Source organism: Thalassophryne amazonica, chromosome 4, assembly GCF_902500255.1.
Source record: "Thalassophryne amazonica chromosome 4, fThaAma1.1, whole genome shotgun sequence".
In the NCBI taxonomy this organism is placed as follows: domain Eukaryota; kingdom Metazoa; phylum Chordata; class Actinopteri; order Batrachoidiformes; family Batrachoididae; genus Thalassophryne; species Thalassophryne amazonica.
The window spans coordinates 10,660,262-10,677,038 of NC_047106.1; the positions used below are offsets into that span (position 1 = coordinate 10,660,262).

At 44.8% G+C, this 16,777-nt stretch overlaps 1 long non-coding RNA gene across 1 annotated transcript; it reads left to right on the plus strand.

Annotated features, from left to right (window-relative positions):
* Window positions 1–1,300: 1,300 nt before the first annotated feature.
* Window positions 1,301–15,455, plus strand: LOC117509395. Its single transcript, XR_004560400.1, has 4 exons — window positions 1,301–1,311; window positions 4,424–4,426; window positions 11,740–11,747; window positions 15,306–15,455. It is a non-coding gene; the product is annotated as an uncharacterized LOC117509395 (long non-coding RNA).
* Window positions 15,456–16,777: the final 1,322 nt, after the last annotated feature.

Consider the following 16,777-nt stretch of genomic DNA (forward strand, 5'->3'; position numbering starts at 1 on the left):
AGCTTCTGCAGGGAACTGGGGGCCACCGTGAGCCTCTCGTCCGGGTACCATCCACAGACGAACGGACAGGCAGAGCGGGCCAACCAGGAACTGGAGCAGACCCTCCGCTGCGTCACATATGCGCACCCGACGGCCTGGAGTAACCATCTGGCCTGGATCGAGTATGCGCATAACAGCCAGGTGTCTTCTGCCACCGGCCTCTCCCCATTTGAGGTGTGTTTGGGGTATCAGCCCCCGTTGTTTCCCGTGGTGGAGGGAGAGGTCGGTGTGCCCTCGGTCCAGGCCCACCTGCGGAAGCGCCGTCGGGTGTGGCGCTCCGCCCATTCTGCCTTGTTGAAGGCCCGGACGAGGGCGAAGACCCATGCAGACCGCCGGCGATCCCCGGCCCCTGCTTACCAGCCCGGGCAGGAGGTGTGGCTTTCCACGAAGGACATCCCCGTCCAGGTGGACTCCCCGAAACTTCAGGACAGGTACATTGGCCCCTTCAAAATCCTCAAAGTCCTCAGTCCTGCCGCAGTGAAGCTCCAACTCCCGGCTTCACTGCGGATCCATCCGGTTTTCCACGTGTCCCGCATCAAACCTCACCACACCTCATCCCTCTGTGCTCCCGGACCGGCGCCGCCTCCTGCTCGGATCATCGACGGGGAGCCGGCTTGGACGGTGCGCCGGCTCCTGGACGTCCGTCGGATGGGCCGGGGGTTCCAGTACTTGGTGGACTGGGAGGGGTATGGACCTGAAGAACGCTCCTGGGTGAAGAGGAGCTTCATCCTGGATCCGGCCCTCCTGGCTGACTTCTACCATCAACACCCCAACAAGCCGGGTCGGGCGCCAGGAGGCGCCCGTTGAGGGGGGGGTCCTGTTGTGTGTGGGCCGCCAGAAGAGGAGGTACTGCTGGCCCACCATCAGAGGGCGCCCTGCCTGAAGTGCGGGCTTCAGGCACGAGAGGGCGCTGCCGCCAAGGACGCAGCCGGGGGTGACAGCTGTCACTCATTACCTCTTGACAGCTGTCACCCATCTACTCAACGTCCTCTCACTCCATAAAGACCAGACGTCATCTCCACCTCGTTGCCGAGATATCATACTTCATTGGAGGTAATATCCTCAGCCATTTGTTTTACAATATATCTGTATATTGTGAGTGTTTGCAGGAGTACCGGTCCTAAGTTTGTGGAGGCTGTGCAGGACAGCACTCTTTTTCCTCTGAGGGATCGCTGCAGCACGTATTGAGTGAGAGGTGGAGGTGGCATTCCCACCGCTGTTGTTACTGGGTGTACACACACCCACACTTGACTGTCTTTGTTCTCGCCAGCAGTACCAGATCCGACAGTCGGGGACGGTGATCACCTGGGAATTCGGGACTTGGCGGCTCCAGTATTCACCAGGTTCTGTGGAGGCGGAAATCGAGTGGTTCCGGCTCTTCTCAGGACAGACGTCTTCTATCCTCGAGCCTGCCCACACGTCACCTTGTGGATTAACTGTAATTATATTCTGAGATTGTCTGTATGTTCGTTGTGCACATTTCACAACATTAAATTGTTACCTTTTGGCTCATCTATTGGCCGTTCATTTGCGCCCCCTGTTGTGGGTCCGTGTCACTACACTTTCACAACAAGACCGAGCAGGTAGCTACGTAGACCTGAGACAAGATACTGTACTTCATCTGTATTGTGCCAGTGTCCCAGCCCATGCACGGATATTGGTTTTGACTGGGGAAGTATCCTGCCCTGGACTGTCTAGAAGGAAAAGAACATTTTACTTTGGGTCCCTCTATGTGCCAGTGGCCTTCAAGGCACGATTGCTGGACACCATATTGTTGCAGAGCCAAGACATTTGGGATACAAATTCATCTGACAACCTCCTCTTGAGTTTAGATGGCACCAAGCTTAGCCTACTTTTTCTGGATTAAATCAGGGAGGATTGAAATGTCGGTCAGTGCCCAAAAACCTGTCCCTCAGCACTATAGTACTAATACAGAGGGAGTTACTGCTCATCCAGGACAAAACTAGTTTTGAATCAGAATTAGAACCACCTTTATTGTCATTTGAGTGCAACTCCAAAAGGTGCTTTTCCGAGGTGTGAGTAATTGTTAGCCAAATAAAAGATAATGAATATTAACAATAAATTATTTAAATATATGTACAACTAAATCAAATAAAATGTGGACCAAAGTAAAATGTAAAACGAGAATTATTTACAACTGTGGAATAATATTGCATGGGAAATATTGCACATGGTTACAGATATTGCACAAGGACCTTGAAAAGTGCAGATTAAAGTGGTTTATTATTATTCAGTGCAGTAATTAGTCTGGGGAGAAAGCTGTCCCTGAGTCTGTTTGTCCTAGTTTTGATTGACCTATACCATCGGCCAGAGGGTAGTAGGTCAAACAGGTGGTTGCTGGGGTGGGATGTGTCTTTGCTGATGCTGGCAGCTCTGCTGAGGTAGCAAGAGCTGGCAATGTCTTCCAGGCTGGGCAGAGAGCAGCCAGTGATCCCCTGGGCCATTTTGATGACCCTCTGCAGCGCTCTCCTGTCTGCTGCTGAGCACCCCCCGTACCACACTGTGATGCAGTACATCAGGATGTGCTAGAAGTAAACATATTTGGATAAAACAACAGAAAATGCTGCATTCTCCTGCATTCTGTCAACTTTTAAGAGAATAAAGGAATGCAAATCCAGAGAATTGTTTTTATTAAATTGTATTCTACAAGTATATGTTACCCGCATTGTTTGAAAACCCATAAGTACTATTTAGAGTCCAAAATTTCAAAAGTACTGACTAACCAAATGACTACTTTTATTCGTAACAATCATTTACCAGCCTGAAATGTCTTTCTTCTTTTATAACACCTTCAGAAATTGGTGACTGTTAGTCCACTTGGAGTCAAACTTCTTGTCCCAATGTTCTGGAGGCATCTCCGTATTGGGGGGTCTCCAGTGTGCATGAGAAATATGTGACACATCTGACAACAACAGCCATTCAGAAACAAGATAACAAAGGGTGTCACGCGCTGAACTCACAAGGTAAAAGTTTAGTCCCACATTGGGTTCGAGGGAGGATCACACACTGTGGAATCTCCTAACTCCTATAATACATTTTTCAGAGAAATTGGCAAAGTTTTTAAAAGTGGGAGGTTTCTAGATCTAAAACATTAGGCGGTGGAATCCTACTAAAAATGGTATGTTATCACGTACAGCAACTGGGTTAGCAAGCATTTGTTTGTATTCACCGAAGAGTAGTGCAGGTGATGGGTCATGGTCAACTCAATCTCATGCCAAGTTTGTGATGGCGTCACGGAAATGTAACACATTTCATGACAGTATCACAAATAGATGAATTCACTTTTCATGACGCCATCACGGACGTGGCCTGGGGGTATGGTTAGGGTTAAAAATTGTCAACTAAACTTGACCGTGTCACGACAATTTGACGCATTTTGTGGCAGTACCATGAAAAAAAGACCATGGGACTGGTCTGGTCATGGTATATCCTGGAATTTGTGTGTGAAGTCCAACTCAAAGGTTGCTGCTTCCCCGTGGTCAGTGAACAAAATCATGATACATAGCTAATTCCCTGCTCGCACACACCAAATCCACCAAATCTGTATCTTCATCCTCTGAATAATGATGTAAAATGGACTGCAAAATGGTAAATGGACTGCATTTATATAGCGTGTTTCCATCTGTATCAGACGCTCAAAGCACTTTAAAAATAATGCCTCACATTCACCCCGATGTGAGGGTGCTGCCATACAAGGTGCCCACTACACACCGGGAACAATAGGGGATTAAAGACCTTGCCCAGGGCTCTTAGTGATTTTCCAGTCAGGCTGGGATTTGAACCAAGGATCTTCTGGTCTCAAGCCCAGTGCCTTTACCACTAGACCATCACCTCCCCCATGTACCATTATCCTGTTCATCTTGGATGTTAAAGGGGAAAACCAAAGATATTCTGATTGGTTGATATCATGATATGCCTACAAAACACCCCTGAGTAATGTAGCGCATCAATTAAGTCCTTTGGTTGAACAAGCAGCAAATGGATTTACACCACCTCGTTTGTGTGTCTGCGAGTGGACACAAAAAAATAATAATAAAATGTAGATTTGTGAGTGTGTAATTTACAGTTTCTAGCATCACAATAACATTTTTGTGCTTGTAAGTTTTTAACATAGGTCTTCCTGAACTTTCATGGCCCTCACTACTGTTACCATAGTGATAACCCCCACTGACCTCTTCACTGCCAGATGCCAGCCCCATCCTTGCTGTCAAACAGATGTGACAGATGTCAATCAATGGGACAGGCCAGCAGCGGTGCTGCTTCACACATCCAGCCAGCAGCCCGGCTCGGCATGTTGAGTGTGTAGCTCGCTCTGCAGCCCTGCCACTGTGCTTATGTGCAAGCCTACTGCCGCTGCCTTCAGTGCGTGGGCTCGTGTGACAGATCTGGGTCTTTCTTGATGTACTGCTTAACTAACCAGCCCTCTTCTTGGCCATTACAGCAGAAAGGCAATGCTATGAGAGACTGAAAGGGGATCAGTAAATCAGTCAAAGATTAGTTGTCATTTAAGCATGATGTGCGTCATCGGCACTGCAACTAGAGCTTGAGTCTGTACCTTCTGCATAAAATAATAACAATGACAGTTCTGCTTTTATGGCCATGAAAACCATCTGTAAAATGTGGCTTGTGTGGAATTGTGCTGATTAGGTAAAAGTTAATGTATTTTTGGTGTGTGTGTGTGTGTGTGTGTGTGTGTGTGTGTGTGTGTGTGTGTGTGTGTGTGTGTGTGTGTGTGTGTTTTGGTGGGGCCGGGGTGGGGGGGTGGCTGTAGCATAGACTATTTTCCAGAGTATAATAAATCACAGTTTTCTTTTGGTTTTGTTTTGTTTTTGTTGTTTTACTAGTTTCGGAGATCCTGCAGTTTATACTCTGGTGCAACTGAAATACCTAAAAAGCCATGCATTTGTTAATGATACTAATAATAATAACTATGTAAATAGGGTTTTCCTTGGAAACAACATACTAAACAAAATAAACTCCAATAATGAAAGTACGCTATAACCAATTTTATCATTACATTTTTATTGAAAGTAAATCCCTTCGGTTGCTCCCTTGTTTGCACTCGGGGTCGCCACAGCAAACCCGATGTGGATCTGTATGTGGAACTGGCACGAGTTTTACGCCGGATGCCCTTCCTGATGCAACTCCACATTACATGGAGAAGTGTGGCAGGGGTGGGGTTTGAACCAGGACTTTCCGCACTAAACCCAAGTGCACTAACCACCTGGCCACCACTCCTGCATTAAGTGGTCCAATGCATGTTTATTTCTCCATCTTGCTTATTTTTAGAAGTTAGTTATTGTACACGCCGCAACCTCAGGCCTTCCTGCATGAATCCACCTTTCACTTCTTTTTGTCCAAACTGTATCAGATAAGGGTGGCACGGTGTTGTAGTGGTTAGTACTGTTGCCTCACAGCAAGAAAGTTGCTGGGCATCTTTCCGCCTGGTCCTTTCTGTGTGGACTTTGCATGTTCTCCACATGTTCATGTGGGTTCCCTCTGGGTGCTCCAGCTTCCTCCTGGGGAACTGGTGACCCTAAATTGACCATAGGTGTATGTGCAGATGAGAATGAGTTTGTCTGTCTACATGTGACCTTGTGACAGACTGGCATCCCGTCCAGGGTGTACCCTGCCTCAGGCACTATGACTGCCAGGATGGGCTCCAGACCCCCTGTGACCCTTAGTTGGTTGGGACGAGGAAGCAGAGTTGTAGTCTTACACACCTCTCTGCAGCTTCTCTCCCCCTGCCATCCCCTCATTACCCCATCCCTGTAGAGACGGTGCCTGCTCCCAGACCACCGATAACCGGTAAAAATCTATTTAAGCATAAAAATTCCAAAAGAAAAAATAATATAGCACCTTCAACTGCACCACAGACTAAAACAGTTAAATGTGGTCTATTAAACATTAGGTCTCTCTCTTCTAAGTCCCTGTTAGTAAATGATATAATAATTGATCAACATATTGATTTATTCTGCCTTACAGAAACCTGGTTACAGCAGGATGAATATGTTAGTTTAAATGAGTCAACACCCCCGAGTCACACTAACTGCCAGAATGCTCGTAGCACGGGCCGAGGTGGAGGATTAGCAACAATCTTCCATTCCAGCTTATTAATTAATCAAAAACCCAGACAGAGCTTTAATTCATTTGAAAGCTTCACTCTTAGTCTTGTCCATCCAAATTGGAAGTCCCAAAAAACAGTTTTATTTGTTGTTATCTATCGTCCACCTGGTCGTTACTGTGAGTTTCTCTGTGAATTTTCAGACATTTTGTCTGACTTAGTGCTTAGCTCAGATAAGATAATTATAGTGGGCGATTTTAACATCCACACAGATGCTGAGAATGACAGCCTCAACACTGCATTTAATCTATTATTAGACTCAACTGGCTTTGCTCAAAATGTAAATGAGTCCACCCACCACTTTAATCATATCTTAGGTCGTGTTCTGACTTATGGTGCTGCTTTTGATACTGTTGACCATAAAATTTTATTACAGAGATTAGAGCATGTCATAGGTATTAAAGGCACTGCGCTGCGGTGGTTTGAATCATATTTATCTAATAGATTAAATCAAATAAAATCAATTTCATTTATATAGCGCCAAATCACAACAAACAGTTGCCCCAAGGCGCTTCATATTGCAAGGCAAAGCCATACAATAATTACAGAAAAACCCCAACTGTCAAAACGACCCCCTGTGCGCAAGCACTTGGCGACAGTGGGAAGGGAAACATGTATAAAGTGAATAAAATTGGTCCTAACACAGAACCTTGTGGAACTCCATAATTAACCTTAGTCTGTGAAGAAGATTCCCCATTTACATCAACAAATTGTAATCTATTAGATAAATATGATTCAAACCACCGCAGCGCAGTGCCTTTAATACCTATGGCATGCTCTAATCTCTGTAATAAAATTTTATGGTCAACAGTATCAAAAGCAGCACTGAGGTCTAACAGAACAAGCACAGAGATGAGTCCACTGTCTGAGGCCATAAGAAGATCATTTGTAACCTTCACTAGTGCTGTTTCTGTACTATGATGAATTCTAAACCCTGACTGAAACTCTTCAAACAGACCATTCCTCTGCAGATGATCAGTTAGCTGTTTTACAACTACCCTTTCAAGAATTTTTGAGAGAAAAGGAAGGTTGGAGATTGGCCTATAATTAGCTAAGATAGCTGGGTCAAGTGATGGCTTTTTAAGTAATGGTTTAATTACTGCCACCTTAAAAGCCTGTGGTACATAGCCAACTAATAAAGACAGATTGATCATATTTAAGATCGAAGCATTAATTAATGGTAGGGTTTCCTTGAGCAGCCTGGTAGGAATGGGGTCTAATAAACATGTTGATGGTTTGGAGGAAGTAACTAATGAAAATAACTCAGACAGAACAATCGGAGAGAAAGAGTCTAACCAAATACCGGCATCACTGAAAGCAGCCAAAGAGAACGATATGTTCTCTGGATGGCATTACCCTGACCTCTAGTAATACTGTGAGAAATCTTGGAGTCATTTTTGATCAGGATATGTCATTCAATGCGCATATTAAACAAATATGTAGGACTGCTTTTTTGCATTTGCGCAATATCTCTAAAATTAGAAAGGTCTTGTCTCAGAGTGATGCTGAAAAACTAATTCATGCATTTATTTCCTCTAGGCTGGACTATTGTAATTCATTATTATCAGGTTGTCCTAAACGTTCCCTGAAAAGCCTTCAGTTAATTCAAAATGCTGCAGCTAGAGTGTTAAAAGGGACTAGAAGGAGAGAGCATATCTCACCCATATTGGCCTCTCTTCATTGGCTTCCTGTTAATTCTAGAATAGAATTTAAAATTCTTCTTCTTACTTATAAGGTTTTGAATAATCAGGTCCCATCTTATCTTAGGGACCTCATAGTACCATATCCCCCCAATAGAGCGCGTCGCTCTCAGACTGCAGGCTTACTTGTAGTTCCTAGGGTTTGTAAGAGTAGAATGGGAGGCAGAGCCTTCAGCTTTCAGGCTCCTCTCCTGTGGAACCAGCTCCCAATTCAGATCAGGGAGACAGACACCCTCTCTACTTTTAAGATTAGGCTTAAAACTTTCCTTTTTGCTAAAGCTTATAGTTAGGGCTGGATCAGGTGACCCTGAACCATCCCTTAGTTGTGCTGCTATAGACTTAGACTGCTGGGGGGTTCCCATGATGCACTGAGTGTTTCTTTCTCTTTTTGCTCTGTATGCACCACTCTGCATTTAATCATTAGTGATTGATCTCTGCTCCCCTCCACAGCATGTCTTTTTCCTGGTTCTCTCCCTCAGCCCCAACCAGTCCCAGCAGAAGACTGCCCCTCCCTGAGCCTGGTTCTGCTGAAGGTTTCTTCCTGTTAAAAGGGAGTTTTTCCTTCCCACTGTTGCCAAGTGCTTGCTCACAGGGGGTCGTTTTGACCGTTGGGGCTTTTCCGTAATTATTGTATGGCCTTGCCTTACAATATAAGGCGCCTTGGGGCAACTGTTTGTTGTGATTTGGCGCTATATAAATAAAATTGATTTGATTTGCTTTAGTTGGAGTAGGCAGCTGTAGAAAATCATTGAATGAATTGATAAAATAACACCCAATATGTTGTCCAATTTTAGTTAGAAGTCCTTATGAGAGAGATGATGGTCAAGGTTCTTAATCCCCCAAGTTGCTCTGATTGTGTAGTGAGCACCTTGCGTGGCAGCACCCTGTGTGTGTGTGTGTGTGTGTGTGTGTGTGTGTGTGTGTGTGTGTGTGTGTGTGTGTGTGTGTGTGTGTGTGTGTGTGTGTGTGTGTGTGTGTGTGTGTGTGTGTGTGAGAGAGAGAGAGAGAGAGAGAGAAGACTGAATAAAGGTTGACTCGAAAGTGTTTTCTACTTGTTGCAAAGGTTCTGTTTATTTCTTTGTTCTTTCACTAAGAATGCCCGATGTACACATGCTGCAAGCCTCTCACACACACACACACACACACGCACACACACAGCTTGTCACTCTGCCTGAGCAGAGGGCGAGCAGAGGAGCATTGGCCATGTGATCTTCTCCAGCCTTTAGGATTTTTAGGAGTGACACATTTTCTCAAGGGAAGAAGGAAACTCCAGCTAAGCATCTGCAATTTCAGAAAGTGGTTGAATGAAGTTTCTGTGACATTCTGTTGCTGATCTATTAATAGAAATATAAACGTTTTGCCTGGACTCACTGGCAAGTCATTGGACCCTAGAGGGTCACAATGGAATTGATGTTTCTGGTGCAATTTTGTGAAACTGCAAAATGCTCATGCTTGACATCCAGAGAGACAATACTCAAACATATGAGAGGTGACTGAGAGGTTTTGAGCCTGACTCAGAAAAAGTAGGGCGTGGGTCTCCATTTTTTGCATTCTGAGATATCAACATTTCTCAACATTGCACCCAGTGAGTCAAAATTTCAAATTTCATTTTTGAATGTTGGTTTCTCAGAACGATACCATCAAAGTTTTCTCTTAAGATCGACAGCAAACTATGTCACTCTGTCGAGTACATGGGATACTTCTTACGTTGAGCTTCTTTGGTATGTTCTCAGTGAGTTGGTGTGTTAAATGTTTGGTTTTGTGTAAGCCTGTGGTACTTGCAGAACTCAGTGGGATCCTGGTTGCAGAACATTTGTTTATCGCTTGTTGTGTGTTGGGGGGGTTTGGCTGGACAAGGTTAGGTTGTTTTGTGTTTATTTTCCTTCCCAGGTGATTTGGGGCTGTTCTCTGAGGAAAATGTGCTGCAGAAGAGTCTCTCTCCTCTGTTACGATGATTGGCTGCACCTGTTGCATTCTCGTGTGGCTTTCTATCAGGACAATCCACGACACCTGTGATGTTCACGTGCAGATCTGAGGACTTCCAGCTGGTACCAATGTAGTGATGAAGAACTACATTTAAACCAGCAGTGAGTTGGATAAGATTGCCGGAGAATACGACCTTGTGACGACCGTGTGGGGACGCTGAGGGCCGTTTCAGAGTCTGACATCACGACTGTGAAGGAGAACGAGGGTGAGAGGCAAACGTCAGCACACGACAGAGGTGAATATTCTGAAAAGTTTATCCGTGAATGTAAATTGGCGTTTATACGCAGCTATAAGTAATTATTGGTGGAAACTGTTTGGCGTGCTCCTCACGGCAGTGGCGTGCGGATTAATGATCCTCCACTAGCTGTGAGCAGCAGCCTCTTTGAACTAAGTTTTGAAACCAGACCTAAACGTGTAGCTGATAAGTTTGCCTCTAAACAATATTTCGTAGTAATAAGTGTTGAATAATCTCATCTCTGTTCCTCCTTCGCAGAGTACAGTCTGGGAAAGTCACCTGGGGGGGTGTTGGCGGAACTCCTGAGTCCTGAACGTTCGGACTCCGACTGTTGAGACGCTGAGAGAGCGCGCCGCCTTTTCACCTCACCAGAACTTAAATTATTTAGTATTTCATGTATAGCACAAAGGGAGAAAAATAAATGTTTTCTTTTTGGAACTGCTTCTGATTATTTCATGCTGGGTTCAGTCAGATACTGGACCGCTCCTCAATCCGCGTCTTATCCATAACATCGCTGACTTCTTACACAATTTTATGTACTTACAATTATAATATTGATTGAAATGCCAAGTGAAAATAGACACGGACATACTGCTGGACTTTGTTAACTGCCTTGTGGCCTAGTTTGTGTTTCTAGTTCTTCCTTGGTCTTGACATAAATGATAACGTCCACATTTTAGATATTGTTAACTTGAGTTCGCTAAAAATCAAGACAGCTTGTGCACTAATCGACGTTGATGTGAACTACCTGTCCATATGTACCTCCTTGGGCAAATGATGTAGGGCAGGCATTTATTATTATTCATACTAACAATAATAATAATAATAATAATAATAATAATAAAAGTGATTTTTTTTTTTTTTTTGTATTTTTATTTGTATGTTATTGTATAGAAGTGTCAGGATGTACCAAATAAAAAAAAATTCAAGTTATACACTGGAAAATACCTTATTGGGAATCTGGGCCACTTTGGACCTCCAAGGTTCATATTTTACTGGCCCAGTGTGCAAGCAAAGAACTAGTATACATTTTATGAAGCAACCAAGGCTTGTAATTGTTGGAAATATTCATTTCAAGAGTTTGACATTGTGTCCATTTCTATTGCACAAATAGAATAAAGTCCAAATTTCTTTGTTATCTTTAGTAAATAACTCGACCCTCTGGATTCTGCATTGAAACTATTTTTATATGTCAGAAACCCACTTTGGTGTAATCCACATCACAACAGCACCAGCAATTCAACCATTTATTTTCAAAATTAGAACAATATATTGAAATTTTACAATGGAGTTATATTCGTAGGCGTTGAGGTTTTTAATCTCAGTTCCATTTGACTGCATGAACATGCATGTGCAGTTTGCTCACAATGTTCAACAAGATTTAACACCCACCTTTTGAAGGGTAGCCAGTAAAACCTGCAGGGCAGAAACCGTTAATGTCTACCTCTCCTGGCGCATCGGGATTTATACCTCACACCATATAGTATACGCTGCATTCGGTGCATTTAGGTCTTTTTTGCTTCCTCCTCCACTTGCACTTTCATGAAGGCAGTTGTAGCTTGCGCATGCATGCATCAGTACATGCATGCATGCATGCATGTGCAGCCTTTGTCTGCTCCCTGCAGCTTTTTTAGCACCTGCTGTCAAACAGGCTAATATTAGCAGCTGGCTGAAGACATGTGGACACAAAGCAGGTGATAAATGAGGATAGCTGCACCCTGCGAATGTATGCGAGAGTGCACGCGTGTGTCAACGGGGAGATTTTTTTTTTATTAGTGGTGTCAGGGTTTTTGAGCATGACTCGGGTGTGTGTTTTGTGGAGTGGGGGTCGGTCCAGATGCATGTTTTTTTTTAGTTCTGGCAATTGCTGCGGTATAGAGAGAACACGGCACAAAGCGCTGTCTGCCAGACAACAGTCAAAGAGGATTGGAGATTAGCTGGGGTGCAGACAGTCAGTCGATCAGTCGCTGAGGGAGGGAGTGAATGAGAGAGAGAGAGAGCACAAGAAAAGCAAGAGGGCAGTGTGGTCTAGGACATTTTTTCCTTCGTTCAGCCTCTACAGCGCCACGGTCGCTGATTTAGGCCTACAGTAGGTTGCATGTCGTCATTCTCCTTCTCCACTCCATCTGTCCCTCCCCCATCATCTCTTCTCTTTCTCCCATTCCTCCGTCCCTCTCTTGTGCTCTCTCTCTCTCCATACCAAACCTCGGAGAGCCAGCAGAGATTAAATGTAGCCTGTATAACACACATCATGTAGCAACATCTCTATGCCGCCTTCTCTCCGTCTCACATTCTCTGTTTCAGTCCCCGTCTGTCTCTTGTTGTCTCTCTGAAGGATAGTATTATAATGATGGTGGCCCATGTGAGAGAATGAAGGGAAGAAGGTAATAAGAAAGAGGGGAAAGTGAACTTTTTTGTGCATGCATGCAGAAGAACGCGGCACATGACAGCGGTTTTGTTTTTAAGGGGGGAAAACGGACGGAGATAAAAACCTCATCTGCAAACAAGGACTGCTGTCTCTCTACCTCACTCCCCCCCATTCCCTCTCTCTCTCTCTCTCTCTCTCTCTCTCTCTCTCTCTCTCTCTCTCTCTCTCTCTCTCTCTCTCTCCATCCATCCCCCCTCCCGTCTGATACTGAGGAAAAGTGGGCCTCTGGCTGTAAGCGATTACAGCTGTGAGGCAAATTAATGGATGATATTTCTCCCCTTTTCCTGGCCGTTTTTCCTCCAACGGATGCACAAAGAATACGAGTGAAAGCGAGCGATTAAGAGGTAGAGTATGAATGTTGGGGGGAACCTGAATCCCTGATCTCCCCCCTCCCCACAAACACACACACAAACACACACACACACACACACACACACCGGTCTTCCCTCTTTTTTTTTTTCCAACTCTGCATGTGATTGTGAGGGGAAATAAAGCAAAGCAAGACAAGAGATCAGCAGATGTGAACTCACTCGTTTTGTCCTTTAACTTGGATTTGTGCATGTGCACCCTGTGCAGCACCTCATGCACGTGCAACAGCAGCAGCAGCAGAAAATGGCACTGCAAGCATGCGTTCTGCTCTCGCTCTCCTCTCTCACTTACCTGTCCTGTCTAACCTTTAAGTATCACTTCCTTTCTGCGTTTCATTTTCTGGGAAAAGGAATCTCCTCCCCAGACTGCTCGCTGTGTATGTGTGTGTATGTGAAAGAGAGAGAGCGCCAGAGTGAAGGAACTAGAGATAGAGCGAGAGACTGCACATGGTTCACTCCGGCTCAGTCTTACCACCTTCCTCAGTCCTCTCTCTTCCTTGTCTCCGTCTCTTTTTTTTCTTTGACTCTGATCAGCTGGTTGGACCGCCTGATTTTTATACAAGAACAAAAAAAAGAAAGTCTTCTCATAACAGCGGGAATGTTGTTGGCGTGGTCTAAATCTGAGTTTTCTCTCTCTCTCTCTCTCTCTCTCTCTCTCTTTCTTTTCCCTCCCGAGCAGGCAGCAGCGAGTAGGAGGAACGGCGAGCGGGGGCATCCTGGTCTGACAGGGAGGTAAGGCAATCCGCGCGAATGCTGTTCCTCATCTCGTTCTGCTCGCCCATCTGTTTACTCAGCTTTGGACCACCGTAGTAGCACGAAGGAGGTGCTGTTTTCTGGTCGTGTCTTTTTTTTTCTGTGCCGGGGACTTGGGACCGGCTCTGAATGGTATGTGGCGCTTGTGTGACAGAGGTTTGGCTTTCTGGTTTTACTCACGGCTCAGGTCGCGGCATCCCAGTGAGAATGGAACTATCATGTGATGCTGCAACGGTTCCTCGTCTGCAGTTTCGTTGCTGCATGCGGTCTTTGTTTCGGTCTGCAGTTTCTCAAAATGACCGGCGCAGCTTCAGGCAGTAGAATGCCACATACTGTACCTGATGTCGGGAGGCATTTTTCAAGGTGCTGTATTGTTCAGGGGGTGGGGGGGGGGGGGGGGGTGCATGTTGTTTCTGGCTGAGGGTTGCACTTGTTGTATGTTCACTAATACATAATGATGGGTGCCAATTTACTGGATTCTTTTGAAATGTTTCACTTCTGCGCAGACGCAGACGAACGGCATCAAAAAGCAAAAAAAAAATGAGAAGAGATGAAAGCAGCAGTGGAGGTGCAGTTGGAGTGATGTGTCTGTGTCTCTGTCCCTGAGACCCTAACTTGTGACGTTGTGCTTTCATGTCCACGGGTTAGGCTCTCGGGAGCTGAGAGCGACGCACAGCCTGCGCAGTCCCAACACACATCCAGCCTCTAACAATGGCGATCAGAGTGGAGGGGGGTGGGGGGCCATGGCGCAGCAAGCAAAGGCGTTAACCACATGTTTGCCATGCCGCTTTTTTTTTTCCTTCACTTTCTCCTTCTTGTGCACCGTGCACGCTCGTGTGCCAAGAATTGTGTTCACCACGAGGTAGATGTGCTGCTAGGTGCCGTCCGGAGCAGAAGGTTTCGGGTGCAGCGGCATGAATGCTGATTGAGGGTCATGTGACAAATTGAAGGCAGAATCAGCTGAGGGGTGTGTGTGTGCGTTTGTGTGTGTGTCTGTGTTAGCTGCAGAGGCCTGATAGCTTTAGCCTTTAAAACAAGGGCCGCATGAGTCAGTCCGGAGATACGCCGTGTTAGACCGCTGTCGGCGAAACATCAGTCAGTTGGTCGATCGGTCAGTCGCTCAGCAACACACTGCTTGAATGTGACGCATCATCACTTTGAAAACCTTCTTTTAGCCTCATCGTGGTGAAGTTTGCATATTTATAAAGGCTGCTAACATGGTGTTTAGTCTAATGCTATTTTTTTAAATCTGGCCACAAACTGTTTCTGAAGAAGCAGTCAAATTTCTTTGGAACAGCCGAATGGTTTTTTGAAAGCTGCCGTTATTATCATCCTCTAGACTCCGTCTTGCAAACATTTGGGGAGATTTTTGTTGGAACTCTGTCTGGGGCCTTTATTTAAATATGTCACGTGCGGTTTGTGTGAAGCTTCTTTTGAGGGTTTCTGAAGAGAAACATTTAACTAGAAATGAAGAACTGCTCTTTAGTCATTCGGGAACCAGAGGAAGCGTCACAGGTGCATTACAGATCATCTCAGGGTGGAAAACAGACAGTGTTAGTCGTTGATGTCGATGGCCGTCAGCATCTCGGAGTGTTGGTTCTGATGTTTTGGAGGAGGACCCATGAGTGTAACGGTTGTGCCTTGCCATCAGTCCCGCCCCCTGTCCGCCTTAACTTTATGACTTGAGGGCAGCACACAGGAATGTGAAGAGCGTGACCATGAAAGCTCTGTACATTATGTGCTTGACCTCAGCAAACCCTCGCCGACGATTAATTTCACAAACACAAAGGTGGTATCGAGCGTTGGTGCCGATGATGGAAAGAACCTGTGGCGCCACTGTGCACGATTCATATATGAAGTGCTTGTGAAAATGCATGATTCCACTGGTGGGTATGATTCAAGCATCTGGCTGCTGCAGGCCGAGCGGCAGCACACTCTGTCATCCGTAGTAACAAGGTTCCCACTTTGAATAAGACTTGGGGAACACTCGCACGCCGAAGAAGCAGAGAACAATATGGCGGTTCTTCAGGGTCACATGTCCAGTTGTGATGTTGATTTTGTGATTTTGTGCCTTTCCTCTTCTGAAAGCCTGCTGCTCTCCACAGAGCCACATGCAACATCACTTTTTATATCCGGATTGTTGACGCGTGGGTATTTTTCCTTAATATGACATCACATGGTTATGGAAGTCTCGCTCGTTTTCCATGTACCTGTGAGTTTACATTGTCAGTGGCCTGCATGAGAGCCTCTGGATGCTCAGTGACCTTCGTGGAGATTTTTATTTCTTCTGGCACAGGAACGTCCTGCAGATATGATGTTAATACATTTATTTAACGTGCAGGTTTTCTGTTTTCTGTCTGGAAACTGTATTTTGAATGTGTCCATATGGATTCTGACAACAGCTGCATTGACCTTTTTTTGTAGGATAAAATCAAAAATTGCTATCAATAAATCACAAAATAATGGACAGATTGATGATATAAAGTAGGACGGCACTCAGAGCACATCCTTCTGGCAGGATCATGATAGCAAACCATTGTTAGCTCCACCAACCATTAGGGGGGGCAGTCAAAACTTTGAATTATGAGCAGGATACCCAGGCGATGCCCGGGGGTGAGATTCCGTAGAAATTTATGACTTTGCTTATGACAGTACAATTGTTAGTCAACCAGTGTTTAAATTGTCTTAGTGAATGCCATAAATAGCATCAGTGACAGAACTCAGTGAGATTAAAGACAAATTTAATCCTGCTTTGATCTTGATTGTTACCCAAATGAGCTGTGATTTTGACTGTTATCTGTTTAACATTAGGAGCTTGTCTTGAAGTATTTCGACATTGCAGATACACTCACTTTTTATGTTACATTACATATTCCATGACTTATGACATACACATTACATAATGCATAACATATTATTACAAACGTGGACATACATACACACAGATAACTTTTGCACTTCCCATCAGCTCTCTGTGACAGGGATGGATCTGGGACCAGGGGGATGTTGAAAAAAAAATGCAAAGAAAAATTTTTGAAGAAAAAAGTTAAAAATAAAAACTAAAGAAAGAAAACAAAAGAAAACAAGAGAAAGTTTTTTAAACTAAAGAAAGAAAATAAAAGA